At 49.2% G+C, this 22,209-nt stretch overlaps 1 protein-coding gene across 6 annotated transcripts in view; it reads left to right on the top strand.

The window, feature by feature from the left end:
• Positions 1-22,209, top strand: part of PAK1 (p21 (RAC1) activated kinase 1) — a 124,328-nt gene that overhangs the window by 16,784 nt on the left and 85,335 nt on the right. The window contains exons 2-3 of one of the 6 annotated variants that reach the window (XM_075415924.1): positions 37-175; positions 9,681-9,877. The gene's annotated coding sequence lies outside the window, so the exon portion shown is untranslated. Of the gene's footprint in view, positions 1-36; positions 176-9,680; positions 9,878-17,684; positions 17,798-19,186; positions 19,306-22,209 lie in introns of those variants that run through there. The other 5 variants (XM_075415916.1, XM_075415965.1, XM_075415961.1 and 2 more) reach the window with 5 other exon arrangements.

Below are 22,209 nucleotides of genomic sequence, written 5' to 3'. Positions count from 1 at the left end.
AAAACTGTGGAATAAATTAATGTTTTCTGTCTTCAGGTTTGGCCAGTTTACGGCGAATAAGGCATTGGAACATGCATGAAATGAGGAAAAAAAACCTGAGCTGCTGTTGCTTGAAAGGGTGGATTACTGCCACATCCCTGAGATATCTAGATTATGGCTTTGTACGTTCATCATGGTAAGATCTGTATTTCAAAAGGAGATTCAGTTTACTTAAGACTCAGACTACCTAGATTTGGTGCATAAAGACAAACTACATCAATCTCCCCTTGAGTGAGCGTTGTTCTTTTGTGAAGCAAATGAGGAAACAGGGGTGTGTGGAAAACCAGCCCCAACTCAGATAATTAAAATCCCTTATAAGGTATACATGCAAAGGGCATTAATTAAGGTGGTGCAGCTGACATTCGCTTTGGCGTTTCCCCGGCTTTCAAATGCTTAGATTTGCTAATTTCATTAGTGTGCTTTTAGCATCCTTTGTGTGTGTTTAATTAATGTTGTATATTGTTTGTATAGAGGTAAATCCTGGGACCCCTAGGCAAGTATTGTAAGGCTTTGCAGTCACAACACAGAGTAGCTGTCAGAAGCCCAGATTTTTCAGTTACTACCGACTTAGACTAAATCTGAAAAAAAACTAAGTTGTACAAACTTTGTTTTGGGAACACGACTAGTGCTGTATAACCCCTGACTTGTCTATTTAGACTGTGTGCTTTTCAGATCAGGAGACGCGTTATCTTTGTACAATTTGTGCTATCCTGTGTTACCACCTTAGGACTCTAAATTCTACGGCGATAAAGGTGGTTAGTAATAATTTCTGACATAAAACCTTTTAAAATCCTTGAGCCTCACTGGTGCATGTCAGAACCCCCCAGCTGGGTGTTGCACAGCGAGTTCTGTTAACAGACAACAGAGACTGTCGTTTTGTTTCGTTGTAAATGCTTGTGGTTTTGAAGACATCCACTCTACTCCTTCCCACCGAGCTGAAGAGTGATTTGAGCATGCAGTAGTGACCATGAAAGTTTCTGACTTCTCTGTGTTTCTTACAGCATTAGATAAGCTGCTTGGTTTTGTAACACATGAAACAGCTAGAATCATCTTCCCTGACAACGCCTGAGTGACCATCATTCATGTCCTCAGGCAGGCAGGTGGTCAAGGACAGTGTGGCTGTCTTGTTCTTCATCCTGCAGTCCCCTCTGACTGAGCTGGGAGAACAGGGCTTTCTCAGGTCAGGCAGGTTGTCGGAGGAGCTCACTCCCCATGGATGCCAGCCTTCGTTCTGCTCCCGCTGTCTTCAGGTCCCCGGGTGCAGCTCTTCAAAGTCAGTACATTTTTTGGCAGCTCTGTCTTCCCCTTCTTCTTTAAACTTATTTGGTATGTTTAATATAGGGAGGCTGTGATGTCCACTTAAGTGCCTACCGTGTCCTAGAAGCCTGGGTACAAGATCTAGTTCAAAGAAAAAGAAGGTAACAGTAGGGTAAATTTGTCATGGTCTGATTGCCTGGAAGTCTGTGGAGTTGCAGCTGGAATGACTGTGGTGTGGTGAGTGTGGCAAACTTGTCACTGACAGGAGAGTTTGGCTCAGCTTGCAGGCATGTGGATGAACTGCAGGATCAAAACTTTCCATTCCAATTGAAATAACGAGAAAAGTCATCTCACGCGCTCAGACCGACTTGGGTTTCATCAGCTGCCTTCTTTTGATCTGCAGTAAGAACCAGAGATCACACCTTACACAATGACTTTGTTATATAAAGGAGAAGTGCTAGCGTGGATGCTCCTAATGATGTTCCCCCCCAACCACAGAAGGCGACACCACAGCAAACAAAAATAGTGGGCATAGCTCGCAGAACTGTTCTCTCACAATCAAAGTGTGAATAACACTGTGACATTGAGACTTCACTGCTGTATAATGCTTTCTTTGGGATTGCACTGCCAGCAAAAAGGCAAGTTACTTTAAAGAAACCCCAAATCTCTGCGGAGCAGAGGTCTCAAGTGTGCTAGTTCTTCTCTGGCCATCCTGCAGTGCAACCAGCAAACTGCAGCTTAGCCAGTAAGCCTCTCAGACCCGCTAATCTGGCCTTGGTGGAAGTGGAGGCTTTACAGCAAAGCTGGAGAATAGTTAGAGACAAGTAGAGACCAGGTAAAAAGTAAAAAGAGTTAACCAAAACAGATACTTCAGAACAAATATATATTTATTTTGTAAAGTAACTGATTTTTGACAAGAAAAATGTGATGTCGCAGGACTTCAGTGAAGCAGCTGGTGTGCTGACACAAAGAAAACTGGAGAAAGTGAGGATTACAGCGAGAATGGTGACATGAACAGCTGGGTTCAAAGTTCCCTGCTTATATGGATTTTTAATGATTGTGTCCTGTGACCCCAATAAACTGGTTGTTTTGTGCCATGTTATCTACGTCAAACTAACAGGTTGTGAAGGAAAGATTCATGGACAACATGCAGGCAAACAGCAAAGGGGGCGAACTGTATCCTGGGTTTACCAAGCTCCGTCTGGGCTGACGACTAGCAGATGTCGGGATGTTGTCGCTGCGTGTTTGTGGGCTGTGCTCATTTTTTGAGGCCTGTGTGATTTGGCTATGCTAAACTGTCTATGACTGGATGAAGTGACTGAGTTCTTCACAAGGTGTGCTGATGAAGTCCTGGGCAAGTGCAAATTCCACTCTCTATATAAATCAGAATCACAGAGTGGTTTGGGTTGAAAGGGACCTTATAGACCACCCAGTTCCAACCACCCTGCCATAGGCAAGAACCCCTTCCACCAGCCCGGGGTGCTCAGAGCTCCATCCAACCCAGCCTTAAACACTGCCAGGGAGGGGGCAGCCACAGCTTCTCTGGGCAACCTGGGCCAGGGCCTCACCACCCTCATAGCAAAGAATTTCTTCCTTATATCTAATCTAAATCTCCCCTCTTTCGCTTGAAGCCATCACCCCTTGTCCTATCACCCCATGCCCATGTCACCAGCCCCTCTCCAGCTCTCTCGCAGCCCCTCCAGGCACTGGCAGCTGCTCTAAGGTCTCCCCACAGCCTTCTCCTCTCCAGGCTGAACAGCCCCAGCTCTCTCAGCCTTTCCTCCCAGCAGAGGGGTTCCAGCCCTCGCATCATTGCTGGGGCCTCCTCTGGCCCCGCTCCCACAGCTCCAGCTCTGCCCTGTGCTGAGGGCTCCAGAGCCCTCTGGAAGTCTACAAAAGGTCAATCTTCATAGAATTATAGAACAGTTTGGGTTGGAAGGGACCTTTAAATGTCATCTAGTCCAACCCCCCTGCAATATTCTAGTATTACATGGAGGAGACCAAGACTTAATTAGCTTGTTTGGGAAGTGGTTTGCAGAGTGGACCTAAGAGAGAAATCTCTCTGTCAGTCCTGGTTTTGTCTGTCTGAATTGTATAGCAGTATCTAGATGTGCTTGAAAAAATGCTCTGAGAAGTAGGCAGAAAATCCAAGTTCCTTGTTGGACTGGGTGAGCTCTCTTACAATATTTGGAGCACGTGCGAAAAATAGGACAGGTAGGCTGGGAGAGTCGGAAGGGAAAGGGTCAGTCTGGAAAGAGAATGAAGTTTTGGCAGCAGTCCAACACAGTTTGTCAGACAAAACAGCAGAATCTTTCATTTGACGGTGACTGGCCAGACAGGAGACTTGTTCTGTGGCTGGAATCTGCTAGCAGCATTTCTCGCACCACACAAAGGAGCATTTTTGCTCACCCCGAACACCTGCACATAACCGTACTGTCAAAAAACCCCCACACCTGGAAGGCTAAAGATGGCGGAAGGAACACTTTGGAAGTGGAGAACTTCCTATACAGTTTTTGAGGACTGGGGTTGCTTGCTGAGCTGATTTATTTTTTTAAGTAACTTCAGTTTACGCATTTAAATTTATTTTCCCTTACTAAGTGAGCCTTGTAACCTGCTGCTGGTTTTGTGATCATCTTAGTCATCACATTATCTTACAGGAAAAGATACAGCCACTGGCAATCTCTGATCCGAATTTGTTTAATAATAACATCCTGTTTACTTCTTTTTCATGTTTCCCCACAAATATTCTGTTCCACGTTTACTTAGTATGGATGAGGACTGTCTGCTGAAGGAAGCTTAGCTCCAGTAGTAGGAAGGAACCACAGGCAGTTCCTACATGGGCTAACAAAAGCTTAAGTGGACTCGCCAGTGGTGTGAAGGTAGTAGCATTTACCGTTGGAGCTGTGAGTTCGGGCTTGGCAAACTGTTATCACTTTTAATTAGTGTTATGGGGGTGCCTGCAAGCCATGGCCTTGCCATTTGGGGTAGTGATCAAAACTTCGAAGTTAAAAACACCGGATGCAAACCTTGATCTTGGTCTGTATCATACTTGTGATTCAGGTATGATTTTTCTGTATGTGCATTTCACAGAATTTGCATGGCAGCATGGCCTAGGCTGGGTGCACGTTTTGTCTGCGCAGTTTTTAAATCTGAAATACATCAGCCAGAGACTGGGGCATCCCTTGTGACTGTGCAGTGCGTACACAGTGTAATAGCAGAAAGGTTGGTTCCTTTCTTTTTTTTTCCCTCATGAAGAGAGACGGCACAATGAAAAATTATGAGGATTAGTAAGATACGCAGCATTTCCAGCATACTGACTGCTTCCTTGTGGCTGAGCGGTGCAAAGGCACCATCCTTAGCCCAAGTTTTACTGTGGTGGGAAGGAGGCTGCAGCGTTATTCTTACGGATTTTGTTCAGTTCTTCCTGTCAAAGGACAGCATGGGAGAAAACACCACGGTGTTTGAGGGAGTTCCAGCCTGCTGAATAGTAGACAGCGATACCTGGCAGACCGTCTTCCCCCGTTGCTCTAGGTACGCCGTTTTGCCCTGCCTAAGGGCACTCAGTGAAGGTGGAGGTGCTGCAGCTGCTAGAGAGCCGTTTCTTTGATCCACCTGAACAAGAAAGTGTGAGCACCAGCCCACGGAGGTTCTCTTTCTGTGACTGTAACTTATGTTTGTTCCAGCCACGTTTTCTGACAGAAATTTCTAAGGATCAAAATATTCCATTTTGAACATTATCCTGTTGGAATTTAGCTGTGTAGGTTCACAAGCATGGTCCTCCAAAATGGCCAGCCGAGCGATTTCTTTCTGGCTGGCAAAGTTTCTTGCACTCTGAATTTTCCTTCTGCCCATCAGGCTGGATGCTGCCTTGGCGAGCAGCTCAGCTCCCGCATTGCTCTCAGCCCTGCCCGGGATCCGCAGAGCAGACATTCCTGTGTCTGCATCCACCGAGGGCTGTGGTCTGGAAGCCGTGCTCCAGGCACACCTGCCTCACAGGGGAGCTGAGCACATCACAGCACCCACAGTCACATCAGGAAACAAGTAAATAAACAAGGGTTATTCCAATTAAGTAATCAAGAGAGCTTGGACCAAGACTAGAGCTCCCTTTCCCCTGGGGTGTGCTCTAACCCTTAGCCTCCTTCTTTTTGGCCTAGTAATTCCTAAATTGTTTGTTACACTGTGACAAAAATCCAGTAGAAGTTTTCTCATCCTTATTTCCTTGGGCACTTTCACGCTTATTCGCAGTTCTGCTGTCATCTTAACTTCAGGCATTGACGGCTACGCTCTGGGGAGCATTGCTATGGCAGGTTAAGACGTGACTGCTTGTTCTGCCCCTCGGGTGTGGGTTACTGCTTCACGGCAGAGCTGTCAGAATCAGCGTGTGCGCAGGCTTCTACCTGACGACAAAGCCAAGCTCATAGGTAGATGATAAAGATGCACCGGAGTTAAGACGTTGGATTTTGGAGAGGAGCAGGCAAAGGTGGGCACACATTTCCTTCTGCTGACTTTGCTAGCGGGATGGGAGCTCCAGCCCGAGGTGACAGCCAACAGCTGCAGAATGGAAACATCTTAAACTGATGCAGCTGTTGCTAAGTGACTGAGCCAAATTTAGCATTTTAATTTAGCAAATTTAACAAATTAATTTGGCATTCAGGTGTTCATTTTATTACCTTAACTATAAATATATTTATGTTCCTTTTTTCCTCTTCGCGTTTGAGACTGCCTGGCAATAATGGGAGAAAATTAATTTGAATCCCTAATGTTGTCTGGTTTCACCATTCTTTCCTAGTTGATCCTGTGATATGATTTATATCTGCCATCTGATTCCATAATTGCAGTCTGCAATGGAGAAAACCATATAATACTTGAATTGCAAGCTAGTCTCTGTTAGAAGCAGATGAAATAATTATTTGGAAAATCAATCAGGAAGCATTCAGATCTTCCTTGGTGACATGCCTATGTCAAGCTATACATTTAGTATGTATAACTTGTTCCAAGCTATACATTTAGTTGTATAGCTTGCTTCCTTCTAGATCGCAAACCTCAGCGTTAAGATTAGCCTAGCATTGTGAAAGCGCTTACTCGGCATTTCATCATCAGGATGAGCACTGCTGGATTTTGTGAGACTGCTCCTCTGCCAACGTCAAACGGATTTAGGCACAGCAGCCCTCACATGCTCGTGCTGAAACCTGGTCGGTCCTGAAACAGCGTGTTAAAACAGGAGCTCACAGTTGGATGCACTTTGCTTTGGAGATCGGCTGAGAATTCGGAGACTGATACGGATACCTTGCAACTGGATACCCATGAGAATAAAAGAGCTGAACTGAAAGGGATTAAGCAGCTCTTTGTACGTTCTCCCCAGTGAAGTGTAAAGAACTGAGAGCTTCATTGTTTTGTAACCACTTAAAAATTAAAGGGGAAAAACAATTACTTCGGCACAGTCCTCTTAAATGTGGTTTTATTAAATGTGCTCTTCCCAGAAATCTAAGCAGATGTACAAAAAATATTAAATCCTCCATACATGGATTTCACAACCGAGCATTGTCCATCGTGGAACTTAGATGTTCCCAACCCCAGTTCCCCGTGAGCAAGTAGCTTTCCCACACTGTTTCAAACGGAGTCCGCGTACATCAGCAGTTGGCTCGCTTTCTGCGCTGTTCTTTGAAAATGATTTACCTGACACCTCTGGGCCCTTTTTCTCCATGCAGCCATTTACATCTTTCTGCCTGGGTGGGACAGAGGCCGCTGTCAACGGGGAATGAGTTTCAGTATCGTGTTTTTCTGCAAGGCTGCTGCCTGCTGACACAAAGCCTTTGGACAGAGGCTGCCAATCTGATGCAAACGGCAATATTAAGTGTTTCTTCCCTACAGTTCACCTGCCTGCTGAAGATCAGTGCTCTGTACGACTGCCCTGAGTCAGCTCTGCTCCATTAGGTTTGCGTTTGCTGTAACTGGCAGCATTCAGAGGCCGTTTAAAGGATTGATCCGGGCTGAGAACAGAACTGGGGGACAGGAAGGTCTGCATTCAGGAAACATAATTGCAGTAGCTTTGCTGCACGGCCTGAGGCTACTGGTTGAGCTCTTACCTCATTTTCCCCATCTGCACTACTGCTCATAGGGTGGCTTGGTGATTAATCCACGCTGATGAAATTAATTATTTGGTAAGAATTGAATAATTTGATGAGAATCTCTACGTATCCCAGGAAATGCAGCAAAAAGAAAAACAAAATAGCCAGCCCTAAAACTGCTAATTAACAAACGCAGACAAGATGGTGAGATTCAGAGCAGAAACGTCGGCAGAGAAATTATTGCCAGTTACAATGGGGCGTTTCGTCTAAACTGAAGATCCTAGATGAAGTTATCCTTCCATGACTAGTGCAACACGACGTTCCTCTGACTCCAGAGGCAGCTTGATAGGAATGTAAAGTTAGAGGATGGCGTGTTCCCAAGCTTCAGTGTTATCCTGGCAGTTTTGGAAGAGGTACGTAGTACGCTAAGGCAGCCAGTGGAAAAGCTCGGGGGGTTCTGTGTTGTTATTTTGCAGTTCCTGCAGGTATATACGAGCAAGCAACTGGAAAGGATTGCACAATGAAATTAATTTATTAAGATTTCCTGTGTCCTGCAGAGCAATCCGTGACTCATCAGCGATTTGGAGAGCGCTGAGACGTACATCATATCAAAGGAATTCTGCAGGGCCAGCTCTCTCCGCAGGCCTGGAGCGATCTGTATCTCCAGTGTAACTCTGGGTTTAGTGTGACCAACCAGTACAATCAAATTACCCGTGTCATTGTCCTCAGCCTAATTGCCCCTGAGCTTTTACAGCCCCCTCTATTGGATTAGCTATTGAAGCTGCTCTTTACCTGGCAAAATGGGTCTGCCATCTCTCCAGCTTTTTGATGGGTTAATAATCGGAATTATCTTGCTGTTTTTATGATACTTTGCATGCTCTGGGTCAGTAGAGATTATGTTGCTGAAGACCTTTACTTTGCACTTTAATAGAATGTAACTGCACTGATGTTCAAAGCTGCTCCAAAATATCCCAAATTCAGTGTAGTTTTTCCAAAACATCTGAGGTCAGCGACTCTATGATCCACTTAGTGCATCTTGGACACAATGCAAATGGGTAGAAATGAAGGATGGTGATTTCATATTTTCACAGCTTGCTTGTCAAGCACCTGAAATGCCTGGAGACTGAGTGTCTGTCAGTGCTCTGCAGTTTTGGGTCGCTATTCACGTAACCCAGCGAGGCAGAATAGCAGAGATACGGGAAAGAACAGGGGAAGGTTTTTCTCTGCAGTTTCTTCTCCGGGGTTTTGTTCAGTCCAGTTTTAAATGGCTCGAGCTACTGAAGTGATTCAAGCTACGACATTTTGGCAGGGTGTGAAACAAAATCTGGCAGAGGTGCTATGACTGAAGGGCTGGTTTTGTTCTGTTTGAAATGTGTGGCAAATCTCTCTCTGGCTTCAGTCAAAACGGGATTGGGTCCTCAGAGTCACTCAGTTTGAGTAAGCTCAGCAAAACCAGCACAAGAATCTCATTTTCTTATACCATTACACTGTTACAATCTCTTTCGGGCTCACCCTCCTCTGTTTACAGTGTCCTCCAGTACAGCCAAGAATTTCTGTGTTGAAAAATGAGCTGCTTTTGTTAGGTTTTGAGTAATAAACAGCCCTGGATTAGTAGTCCCTGTCTGATGTCTCATTCAGACTGTCTCTCGCATTCCCTAGTTGGTTTTTTTTTTAAACCAACCCTGATACTGGAAGTGGAAGCTCTCCAGAGGCATACTTTAAAAAATCAATAAAGAGAGGAGAAGCTAATTGATTTTTAAATTATTTTTATTATTACTTTCTTTATAAGATAGCCCATTAAACTTGGGCAGTCCCTAATGAAAGGTAAGTTTACTGCAGAATGGTTTACCGCACTTTCAGAGTTGTCTCCCTTGTTGCCTTGTTGTTATAGCTTTTTTTGTTTTTTATTTCTCCCCACTTATAGGTAAAAGGACATTTAAAAAAATAGCATAGTTCAGGATAATTTGTGTTGATTTCACTTTCAGAAGTGTTATTCTGTATTTCTTACTAGTTTAGCAAGAGGTGTTGAGCTCAAGTTATGTGTAAATCCATTCCTACTGTGTTCTTCCACGTGCTCACAGACAAGGGTTGATCTCATCATAGGTCTGTAGTAAAATAGACAGAATTAAATTAATAGAAAATTATGGGACAGAAAAGTGATTCTGAGTGTGTGTTGTAAAACCATTGCAACTCCGTAAATTGAATCCTGGAAGAAAATCCTGTCACAGACTTGTCTGTTGGAAGCACTGATCTGGGGAGCAAATTTCCATTTTGGGCAACGTTGTTTTATTTTTTTTCTGAATTCTTTGTATTTAGGAGAGAAGATTAGAGTTGTGGTTCTGGGACAGTCCGGAGAACCTGTTCACACATGAGGCCGGGACAGTCTGAGAAGACTCTGCCGCCCAACAGATCTGAGAAGACTCTGCCACCCAACGCCGTGGGCCAGGGCCACTTGCTGGTACCGGCAGCTGGGCAAGAGGCAGCAACCGTAGTTCGTCCTGTGATTTGTGCAGGTATTTTGCCAGTCTGGAGACACACTCTTATGTGCTTGGGATGTTTGTCTGCCTTTTAGCGTACTACTTGCCATGCTTCCTGCACTGTCAGCAAGTTCCTTCATGCTCCAAAGGCCCAAGTGAATAAGCAGTATTTACAACCTCCCCCTTTACCCCCCCGACCTCTCAGCGGTGCCCCTCTACATCTCCCTGGGTGCCTCGTTCTTCGTCTGCAGCCCTGCTGTGAAATACTGTCTGTGTTTTACAAGGCAGAGGTGCTGTCACGATTTCCAGTCAAGACGGAGCACTGATCACTGAAGGAGCCTCTAGACTGTATGCCTGTCCTCACCTTAGGATGGCTGGGTGGGATCGGGAAGGGAAGGGACTCCTGAAAATGAGGTGGAAGATTAATTAAGGCTGAGGGGCTGGAGGGAAGGGGAAATGGGAGGAAGTAGGACTAGATATTTCAAGAAACATCAGGGGAAGAACAGGGGCAGGGATGGTAGGGGCTTTTTGGACTGCAGGCAGAGGGAAGTTCTGATGCAGCGAAGCAGAGCTACGATTGAATATAGTATAGCGTGAACGGCATGAAGTTCAACAAGGCCAAGTGCAGGGTCCTGCAGGTGGCTTGCAGCAATCTGAAAGACAAGCACAGGCTGGGTGGAGATGGCTTGAGAGCAGCCCTGAGGAGAAGGACTTGGGCGTACTGCTGGATGAGAAGATCAACATCAGCCAGCAATGTGCGCTTGCAGCCCAGAAAGCCAACCATGTCCTGGGCTGCAGCAAGAGCAGCGTGGCCATCAGGGTGAGGGAGGGGATTCTGCCCCTTTACTCCACTCTCCTGAGACCCCATGGGGAGTCCTGCGTCCAGCTCTGGAGCCCCCAACATAGGAAGGACATGGATGTGTTGGAGTGGCACCAGAGGAGGGCCACGAAGATGGTCAGAGGGCTGGAGCACCTCTCCTATGAGGACAGGCTGAGGGAGTTGGGGCTGTTCAGCCTGGAGAAGAGAAGGCTGCGATGTGACCTTAGAGCAGCTGCCAGTACCTGAAGGGGCCTCCAGGAAGGATGGAGAGGGGCTTTTCACAAGGGTGTGTGGTGATAGGACAAGGGGGAACGATCTAAACTAAAAGAGGGCAGATTTAGATTAGATATCAGGAAAAAATTCTTCCCCATGAGGGTGGTGAAACACTGGCACAGGTTGTCCAGAGAAGCTGTGGCTGCTCCCTCCCTGGCAGTGTTCAAGGCCAGGCTGGATGGAGCTCTGAGCAACCTGGTCTGGTGGAAGATGTCCCTTCCAACCCTTACCATTCTATAATTCTATGATTCTTTGAGTGTAGTTGGGAGATTAAAAGAGGAGATTCTGACTCTCGTTTCATTCCTGCTTTTGGAGCACGTCAATGCTGTTTTTAATATCCGAAAGCAGGCTTTTCTGTTATGGCACTCATCTCCGCAGATGCTTGCACAAGGTAGGATTAAAATGTAAATGGACAGATCCTGGTGTTAATTCGCATAGCTCCAGTGGCTGACCCAATGTGTTTAAAGCTTATCGCCCCAAAAAAATGCTTATGGCATTTGAATATGGTTTTTACTTAAGATTACCAGTGGCTACTCATATTTTTTCAAGAAACAAAACTCTCTAGATCATTGAGAAAACAAGATCTAAGTCAACACCAGGATCCAATACAGCTCCACAGAAACTTACAGTGCAGGGTAGAATTCCCCTCATCTTTTAAATCTTGAATTAGCAGCATGCCTCAAAACTGGGGTGTAAGTGCTTAGATTCAGCTGTTAGCTAATGAATCAAAGACTGACCTCATTGTTAAGCCATTACCCATCTGTATTTTATGACTTCCAGAGATACGGGAGTCTTCCAGAATCAAATAGTCGCTTGTGGCTTCCCCAGTATTCACCCTGACTGCTGACTGCTCACCAAAGCACTGAGCGCTCTTAGCTGTCTCTGTGCAATTTCCTGGCTAAAGGAGATCTGGAATGTAGAAGTGTATTCATCACCAGAGGTTTTGCCAGATTCCAGAACTTCAATGAAGCAGCAAGAGATGATTTAAAATTGGAATGGCATGAAGGTTCCTCTGAGCTTTCAATCAACTGCAGGGTAATTTCACCAACAAGAAAGTAACCCTTCTCTGGAGATATTCAAGACCCGCCTGAACGAGGTCCTGTGCAGCCTGCTCTGGGTGACCCTGCTTTGTCAGGGAGTTGGACTAGATGACCCACAGAGGTCCCTTCCAACCCCGACCATTCTGTGATTCTGTGATCTGGGATTTAAGCATCAAAAAAAAAGTACCAGGTTGAAATTACTGTTATACCTGTACCAGACAGACACTGGCTCTTTACTGTGACCAGAAATGAAGGACCAAGTGGTGAGTGGAAACATGTCCAGTAAGACACTCTAACCATTTATCCAGAATGAAACAACTGGATATAGCCAAACACTGAGAAATGGTAGTGGATCTTTGATTTCAGTTGGTAAAACTGCACAGACAGCGCTAAGATCAAACAAGTCTAATCCAGAGCCAGCTCTGCTAAAATGGCGGCCCTGGTTCTTACCTGGGATTTGAACTCATTCTAGGCAGAGAAATCTTAGCAAACCTTTCTCCAGGACGGTAGGAAATGCAGGTCCGTGTTAAATACGCACCAGGCGTCATGTGCTAGTGGCAAACATCCTGGAGCTGATTCTGGCTCTCCTTGCAATGGGTGTTACACACCACCTAACATCAGGATACATAAGGTAGGAACCAGCTGCTGCTCTCCACCATTCAGGTCTTCCGGCCCTGTTGTTATTTTGCTGCTTTGCTTTTCTGGCACTAGAACACCCAGAAATTTACTGAGGAAATGAAAGATTGTTGCTGGGGTGATTTTGTGTGTTGGTTTAGAGAAAACATTTACTCGTGTGCATCATAGTTTTGTGTGCAGAAACACTCCCCGCTGCTTTAGTCTGTTGTGTTCTCTGGACAAAGCAGAATGCAAAGGAGTTAGTTGTAATTTCAAAGTGTTTTACGTACATTTTGCAGAGCTGTACAAGCTTACATGATATGTAGGGCAGTGATGAATCATAGTCTGTCTTCTTCATCACTTCACACCATTATAACAACATTATTTTGCTGGACTGACTTCTGATTTACTGGGTGAGAAACCTCCAGGCAGTAGTATGCTGACCTACCATCACCTTCAGTTTTGCTTGCTGGTGCTTGCTGTTTCTACATCTTCGCAGTGAGATGTCTGGCTGAGGAACTTTGTAATCGTGTATTGTATGACTACAGGACTCGTTTTTTCTTCTTGTGTTTCTCCAATCCTTGCCTGACTACTAAGACGTAGAGACTTGTAATTAGTTTTCAAGTCATAGAATCATAGAACGGTTTGGGTTGGAAGAGACCTTTAAAGGCCATCTAGTCTGACCCCCCCGCAGTGAGCAGGGACATCTTCCACTGGATCAGGTTGCTCAGAGCCCCGTCCAACCTGGCCTTGAAAGTTCACAGGGATGAACTTCTCTCTTTTAGTTTAAAACCATTAGTCCTCATCCTACCACAACAGGGCCTGCTAAAAAGTCTGTCCCCATCTTTCCTACAAGCCCCCTCCAGGCACTGGCAGCTGCTCTAAGGTCTCCCCGCAGCCTTCTCCTCCCCAGGCTGAACAGCCCCAGCTCTCCCAGCCTTTCCTCCCAGCAGAGGGGTTCCAGCCCTCGCATCATTGCTGGGGCCTCCTCTGGCCCCGCTCCCACAGCTCCAGCTCTGCCCTGTGCTGAGGGCTCCAGAGCTGGACGCAGGACTCCCAGGGGGGGGTCTCAGCGGAGCGGGGCAGAGGGGCAGAATCCCCTCCCTCACCCCATGCCCACGCTGCTGGGGATGCAGCCCAGGGCACTGTTGGCCTTCTGGGCTGCCAGTGCACACTGCCGGGTCCTGGCCAGGGTCTCATCCCCCAGCACCCCCAAGTCCCTCTCAGCAGGGCTGCTCTCCGTCTCTTCATCCCCCAGCCTGTGTTGGTATCGGGAGTTGCCCTGACCCAGGTGCAAGACCCTACACTTGGCCTTGTTGAACCTCTTGAGGTTCTCACAGGCCCACCTCTCCAGCTTGTGCAGGTCCCTCTGGATGGCATCCCGTCCTTCTGGTGTGTCAACCACACCCCTCAGCTTGGTGTCATCTGCAGACTTGCTGAGGGTGCACTCAGTCTCACTGTCTGTGTCATTGATGAAGATATTGAAGAGCACGGGTCCCAGTGCAGACCCCTGAGGGACACCACATGTCAACGATCTTAATTTGGACATCGACACATTGACCACTACCCTCTGGCTGCAACCTTCCAACCAGTTCCTTACCCACCGAACAGTCCACTCATCAAATCCCTGTCTCCCCAATTTAGAGAGAAGGATGTTGTGGGAGACCATGTCAGAGGCCCTGCAGAAGTCTGGATAGATCACATCTGTTGCCATTCATGTCGTTCATGAACTCTGGTTTCTTCCTTGTAGGCTGAGGCCAATTTGCCTCTTTATTGCTGAAGCTGATTAACGGAGTGGACGGATGATTGCAGGTGACTAGGTCGGTACGTCATGGCAAGTTACTGTCCCTCAGCTGAGATGTAGCTTCTGCGATTTCGCATGCTCTTGTGCTCCCCCTGCACTGTGTCAGCAGAGATATTTGGGGATTTGATCTGACTGAAAAACACCCAAGAAAAATCTTAGGAGGATCAGTTCCTCGATCCCTGCCATTACATGGCTGCACAGATAGCTGTGCTGGCACAGTGCAGGGAGCAGCTCAGGAGCAGAGACGCACAGCAGGGTAAGAACTGTCGATACTGGTACTGCTGACAGAAAAGAAATGGTCAGGCGGTGCCCTGCGGCAGCCGGACTGCTCGTTCTGCCGTACGTCCGAAGGGGAGGAGAACGCGGGTCTTACACCAGCCCTGTCAAATCGACTGTTCCACGGAGCTGGTCTTTGAGGCTGGGGCCTCGTGCCAGGCTTCTTCCCACAGACCACAAGAGACCCTTCTGAGGTGTACGGAATCCCCGTTTCCCCCTCATACTGGAAAGGAGCCATCTGACTTTGTCCCGAGTATGAGGCAAGATGGACCCTTTCCCTGAAAACCGCCTGAGCACTTTCCCTGCTCCGAGTGCTTAGAATGCAAACAGAACGATCTGCATTTCACTCATTCCTCTCTCAAGTACCAAGTTCTGGTTTGCAGCTCCATATCCCATTCCGATGTTGTTCGTGGACATCCCAAATGCCTTCCTCCCTTTTTGTTTGGGAACTCCCTCTGAAAGAGCCAGCAATAGTTACAGAGGAGTCTTGAAATTTGGGTAAATTCAGAAAACCCTAAGTATCGTTATCCCAGGGTATCCCTTCAGGATATCTCTTTAAGATTCCACGTTGCTACAGAGTAGGATAACAAACCGTAAGAATGCAGTTCTGAACGCTTTGGTGAGATCCCTTCGTCGTGAAGACACGAATCTTTAACTGAAACAATTTTTGAACTGGGTTAACATAGGTATAGATAAAATCCTTTTTTGTATTGAAGTGGCTTTAAAAGCAACTCTAATTAAAGTCTGCTTATTCCATGCTGCTTTAACTGCCATTATACAGATACAAATACAGCTACAGCACGGGCTGTTAGAGCAGTGCACGGGCTGTATCGCAGTGACTGACATTGGGAGTGGCTACAGGAGTGGCAAATACACCGGCAGGCTGTGCTGCCGTTCAGCAAGACCTGGACAGGCTGGAGAGTTGGGCACAGAGGAACCTGACGAGGTTCAACAAGGGCAAGTGCAGGGTCCTGCACCTGGGGAGGAACAACCCCATGCATCAGTACAGGCTGGGGCTGACCTGCTGGAGAGCAGCTCTGCGGAGAGGGACTGGGAGTGCTGGGGGACGACAGGTTGACCATGAGCCAGCAGCGTGCCCTGGCTGCCAGGAAGGCCAATGGGATCCTGGGGTGCATCAAGAAGAGTGTGGCCAGCAGGTTGAGGGAGGTTCTCCTTCCCCTCTGCACTGCCCTGGTGAGGCCTCATCTGGAGTACTGTGTCCAGTTCTGGGCTCCCCAGTTCAAGAAAGATGAGGAGCTACTGGAGACAGTCCAGCGGAGGGCTACGAGGATGGTGAGGGGACTGGAGCATCTCCCCTACGAGGAGAGGCTGAGGGAGCTGGGCTTGTTTAGCCTGAAGAAGAGAAGGCTGAGAGGGGACCTTAGAAATGCTTATAAGTATCTTCAGGGTGGGTGTCAGGAGGACGGGGCCAGACTCTTTTCAGTGGTGCCCAGCGACAGGACAAGGGGCAATGGGTACAAACTGAAGCCAAGGAAGTTCCAGCTGAACATGAGGAAGAACTTCCCTCTGAGGGTGACAGAGCACCGGAACAGGCTGCCCAGGGAGGTTGTGGAGTCTCCTTCTCTGGAGATATTCAAGACCTGACTGGACGCGGTCCTGTGCAGCCTGCTCTGGGTGACCCTGCTTCGGCAGGGAGGTTGGACTGGATGACCCACAGAGGTCCCTTCCAACCCCTGCTATTCTGTGATTCTGTGATTCTGTGACAGAGGGAAGTAATTCTAAGCGACCAATTCCATAACAAGTTAACCTGATGGAAACTCTGAGCAACCTGGTCTGGTGGAAGATGTCCCTGCTCATGGCAGGGGGGTTGGAACCAGATGATCTTCAAGGTCCCTTCCAGACCTTACCATTCTATGATTCTATGAAATCAGTCTCTGAAACCAGCCCCGCTCTCCCTCCCAGCCCCACGCTCGCATTCTCACTTCCTCCACTGGTTTGTTTCTGCGGTGTTCATTTTCTGCCGGTTTAGCTCCTGCACAAACCCATCCCGGGAAGTGATAAGCGTCGGTACGAGGGGGAAGGGCAAGGCGGTGGCAGCCGCCACACATGTGCATGGTGCCTAGGTATAAAAGGCCGGTCTGGGGTGGTGACCTGCGTTGTTCACCTCCCTTTTGTCTCTGCCTCGCTGCTTCACTTCACATTTCACTTTCGTATGTCTCGACGGCGTGATCGAAGCACACAGCCTCACCATGCCCACGCTCTGTTGATGAGAGCGGTGCCGCCCTGTGTCCGTGCCATCAGATCCCTCCTCTTCTCCTCTCCCGGCAGAGCCCAAGCGCTGAGCCGGAAACTCCTGTCAACCAGGGCGACAAGATTCCGGGAGACCAAACGCCCGCACCCCTTGCGACACGAGGTACGGACGTCGTGGCTTGGGCATCACCGAGCCCGCTTTATTCTTGCCTTTTTTTGGCTCGGCACGCACGCAGTCCCCAGCACGACGCAGCCGGCTCCGCGACAGCACGCCGCGATCCCAATAACAGAAATCGAGTCCGGGCAGCGTTGCGTGCCGAGGGTGGAATCGCTGGCGATCCACTCCGGTGCCACAGCCCCGGCGATGGCTTCATCACGGTGGAGTTCTACCTCCAAGCAGCCAAGGCTGCTCCATCCCTCTGCCCTCTGAAGGCTCCAGGATGCGGGGCTCCGGGATACGGGGCTCCGGGGTGCGGGGCTCCGAGGTGCGGGGCCCTGGCCTCCAGACCCGCTGGCGGTACCAAAAAAACCCCACCAAACCCACCCAACTTTTCACCCTGGACCACTCGGCTGCCATGTGGCTCCCCCCCCCGCCGCCCCGTTCCCAAAGTGGGGGGTCCCAGGGGTGCTGCCCCGACGTGCCCCGCTGCCCACCTTGCCGGGGGAAGCGGGGGGGACACACGGCGGGGAGGGCTCCCCGCAACCAATGGCCGCGGTAAGGCGGGAAGGGCGGCGGGAGGCGGCGCCGGGAGCGGGGCGGGCGGGCGCAGAGAGAGGGGAGCGGGGCGGGCGGGCGCAGAGGGAGGGGAGCGGGGCGGGCGGGCGCAGAGAGCGCCGGGCCGGGAGCCGGGCAGCACCTTGCGGCGGGCGGAAGGTGGGTCCCGCCGCGCCGGGCACCGGGAGCTCCGCGCTGCTTGGTTCGTAGCCGGGAAGTTTGCGAAGGGGTTGTGCGGGCGGGTTGTGTCTTTTATTTTTTATTTTTTTTATTTCCTTTTAGCAGCGGGGTGCTGAGCCTGCCTCCCTCCTGCCTCCCTCCTCCCTCCCCGGCTCATTCATTCAACAAAGGGAGTTGCCTTCAGCCCCCGGGCTTTGCCAGCCGTTTGGGGCCGCAGGCTTGGGGTCCCGGGGCAGAGGTTTGGGGGGGGTTGTGTGGGAATCGGGGCTCAGCGCCGAGTTTCGGCTGAGCACCCCGTCCCGGGCTTCGGCTGGAAGGGGAGGGGGATGCTCTGGGCAAACACAAAGGGATTGAGGAGCTGGACCCCGGCTGGGGTGATGCAGCCCCGGGCTTTGTGTGCCCGGGGATGGGGAGGTGGGAGCGTGTCTATGAAACCGCGGCTTTTTGCAATTCAAAGTGCTTAAAAGCAAAGCTGAACTTGGGATAACGCAGCTTGGAAGGGAGGTCTCCAGTCCCGGCTCTGGCTCCAAGCTCCCGGCTGCGGTCTGGGGAACGGGGAGCGGCGAAGGGATGTCCCGAGATGGGTGGCACCTCTGGGTGCTCTCCGATGCTCCCGGGAGCCCGAGGGAGAGGCGGCAGCCCTTCCTCTGCCCCCCTGCGTGGAAATGCCCCCATCCACGGCTCGCCCGTGCCTCCCACCGCCGCTCTTGCTGCTGTTGTTATAGCCATCGGGCTTCACGTTCCTGGTTGCTGGGAGCAGCTGGCTCCAGCCGCGTGTGGGTCCTGGTGCGTCTGCTCCTGCCGACTATTACCCCATCCTTATTCCGACATCACCTCCAGGAGTTTTTTTTGAGGAGCAAGATTTATAAATGGATGTCAGAACCTGGCTCTTTGCTGGGGACTTGTTACCGGCTGTAGGGCACGGACTCTGTGCAGTGTTTAAGTCTGAGATGTATATATATATATAGATGTAAGAACAAATGTAAAAGCTGTTTAATTAGCCAAGCTCTTCAAAGTGGAAGCGGGTATTGTAACTGGGTGAGGCGGCCGCGTCGGGCGCAGCCGGCAGAGTGTTTCTTCCCTTTGCTTGCAGTTTCTCTTTGTACAGTGACTCATGGGTGCCTTTCACTGAACCCCCTCCCCCTCCTCCATCCCTGGAGTTTCCTGGTGTTGCACACATTACCTGGCAAAGCAGGAGGCATCTTCCTTCCCCTCTGCAGCTCGAACAGCTCTTGGCGTGGGTGCGTGAGTCGTGCTCACAGCTTTTTAGGATAGGGCTGGCAAAACTCCTCCTCGTGGAACGGTTTGCGTGTGTGTGTGTCCGCTGGATGCTGAGAAATCGCTTTTCCCCGTTCGTTTTGAAGTCCTAGAAGCAAAGCTCATCTCCGCACGGAGAACAGAAGGTACGGTGGAAATTTAAACCCATCCATTCGACTGTGGAGTGCCACTGCCTCGTGCCACGGGACGGAACGTGTTCGTAGCTGTGCTGTGTAACAGAGCTGGGGTGAAGGCTGGAGGCTGATAAGCTGGGTGGGTATTTCGCCTTTCCGAGCGCTGCGGGGAGGGACCGGTTTCTTTAAATGGGGTGATATAACTACTGTTCTCTGACTTGGAAACAAAAGCTGAAAATAAAAGTGAAGTATGACAGCAGGAATGCTTTGACTGGTTTCAGGGAATATTGTGTGCTCTGGATGTTGCTTGGAAGAAAAGAGTAGGGAAATGCAAGGCTTTTGGTTCATGCTTTTATCCATTACAGGGATTTTAGAAGAAATGCGTGACGAGTCCGGCATAACTTCCACAAGTGAAAACACGTTGTTTGTTTATTCTGTCTCTGACTGCCTTGCACTGGATTAAAAACCGATGCTAGCTCTTTTTGCCCAAGAGATCAAAGAACTGTTTGATTACTGCTGATTCTTCTGCATCCTTTTCCAGGTCTGTGTTTCAGCTGTGACTACGAGCGCGTGGATTTCACCTAGCTTGCTAACTAGTGTTCTGGTTTGGTTTGGTTTTTAAATAGGAGTGAGCTGCAGTGTGGCTCCTTTCCTTCTTTATCCCTTTTGTGCACCTGTCTCGCTTCCTCCATGTGGGAAGTTTTGTAATTTCAGAAGCTAGTTGTTATGGTCCAGTTCCCTTATATTCCTGAGAGTGTACAGAACCACCTAGAGCTGAAATAGACTTTTCTCAGTAGCGAAATTGAGAAATGATCCGGAGCTCCACCCTTGAAGTGCTCTGGGTTTACAGTTCATCCTGTCAACAGCAGATAACAGAAGCAGATACCCTTTGTAAAGGATCTGAAAAACAGCCACTCTTTGCGAGGAGACACAAGAAACAGACTGAAACCAGGCAACTCAAAACAAAACTTGTATTTCTATATTTCTGTAAACCCTAGTCGATCATTGGCCCTTTGACAGGTATGAGAATACCTCTTGTTGGCTTTTTACCTTCATGGGAAGGCAAAAGAATATTGTGTGCCAGAATCGTATTGTGTGAAAGAGCCTTCGATGCCTGGCAAGGAGCTGAAGTAATTTTCTCAGCCTGATGTCTTGGCCTGCATAGGAATTGGGGAGAATGTAGACATGTTCTGCTTGATACGGAGGCCTTGCTCTTAGGGAGAAAAGAATTGGTGTAGTGTGTAACTCTTCTTAGGCGCTTGCACAGCCCTTACCTGGGAGGAACTGCTTTGCACCCCTGTTCCCAGAGATGGGAATGGCTGGGTCCATTCCCTTTGGTGGGAGCAGAACTGGGACTGTCGGTGGACGCTCGCTCGTGCGGCACGTAAGTCGCTGTGACCAGTCCTTGCCTTCCGAGCATAAGGGATGTGATGCTCTTTAGGAATGAATCGCTTAAAAATGTCGGACGCTGCTTGTGCTAACCAGGTTTTTACTCAGACTGAAGTCCAAGCTTGAAATTCCTGAACCTGGGTGCGGCTGTGCACGTCACGCGTAGATGTGGACGTTGTGGCTGTGAGGGGTGACGCTCAGTGCTGCTGCTCGTGGCTTTGGGCAGGGGAGGGAGCTGGCTTCTGTCCTGTCCCTCCGCGGGCACATCCTCAGAGCTGTAAACGAAGCTTTGGGTCCTCCTGCGCTCGGTCTCCGTGGCACCATGTCGCAGTTTCAGGGCCCTTCATGGGATTCACTGGATGAAAACGTAGACGCTCAGAGCTGAAAACCATAGATGCTCAGAGCAGAACAAGTCTCCCCAGGCCCCCAGTGTGATCAGTAAAGAGGAAAAGGCCCTTTTAGGATGTGGTACCTGTAGTCACAGAATCACAGAATGGTAGGGATTGGAAGGGACCTCTGTGGGTCACCTAGTCCAACCCCCCTGCCGAAGCAGGGTCACCCAGAGCAGGCTGCACAGGACCTTGAAGATGTGTTAAAATAGGTTGGAGCTGCACTCTGAAAATGCTGACTCCTCTTTGCAGTCACCCTGGTCTCTGTCTCCCGTGCGTTGCCGTTGTGCGTGGCAGCAGGTAGCGGAGAGGAGTGTCACCTCCTCCTCGCGCTGTGGGGATGCAGGCGGGCAGCAGTGCCAACAGATCCGCTGGGAAGAGCGCTGTAGGAGCACGGCTTTCACGAGCTCCCGTCACTTCAGCACTCGTTTGTTGGGGTGGGGGAAGGGGAAACAACAAAGCCATCCAATGAAGGGCATTTCCCGGGGAATCTGGAAGAAAAAGTGGAAGTACTCAGTTCTGGTTTATGCCTGGTGAATGTACTTGTGGTAAATTGTCTAGGCTCTGGAGTAGGTTTTCAGACTGGGAATCCAAGTGCTCCGGCTTCCGGTGGTACCGCTAACGATGGCCTTTCTCTGTCTCTTCCATCTCGTCTGAGGTGCGGGTTAAACAATAACTTTCCTTCCATGATTTCTTTCCTTGCAAGCTGTGCTCTTTGGACCTGCTGTGTACCTGGTTTATTTCTCTTAAGCTGATAAAACTGCCTGAAAGTCATTCTGTATCCTGCTTCCTGTCTAGAATCACAGAAGTAAAGTGGTGGCAAACCAGGCATCCTTTTATCCTCTTAGGTTTGAAAAAGGGAGGAGAGAAAAAGTTAATGGTATAGAAGAAAAGTCCTAATTTGGGAAAACCAGGCCAAATCAGGAGGCTGCAGGAGTAGAAACGAAATGCACTTCCCGAAAGGAAATAATTTCTCCCACAGTAGCCCTTTGTGATCCCAGTTGCCACGTGAGAGGCAATGCGCATCGTATAGCGTGACGCCTTGAAGTCTGTGGCACCCAGCTGCGAACGTCCCCTTGATCTAGGTGGGCCCGTAGCTGCGGGACTACGAGCAAGTCAAGTGGCAAGAACGTGCTGCATGCCAGTGGGGCGTAAAGCCTTGTTCCGTGCCTTTTGTTCTGTTGTTTCTCCATGAAGTCAGTCCATACCTGCAATCTAAATGGAGAACGGGGGAGGAAAATAGTTACTGTTCGTGTGATGGTTGG

Source organism: Opisthocomus hoazin, chromosome 1, assembly GCF_030867145.1.
Source record: "Opisthocomus hoazin isolate bOpiHoa1 chromosome 1, bOpiHoa1.hap1, whole genome shotgun sequence".
Classification (NCBI taxonomy): domain Eukaryota; kingdom Metazoa; phylum Chordata; class Aves; order Opisthocomiformes; family Opisthocomidae; genus Opisthocomus; species Opisthocomus hoazin.
Note: the sequence above shows the minus strand (reverse complement) of the source record. Positions and strands in the feature narration are given on the sequence as shown.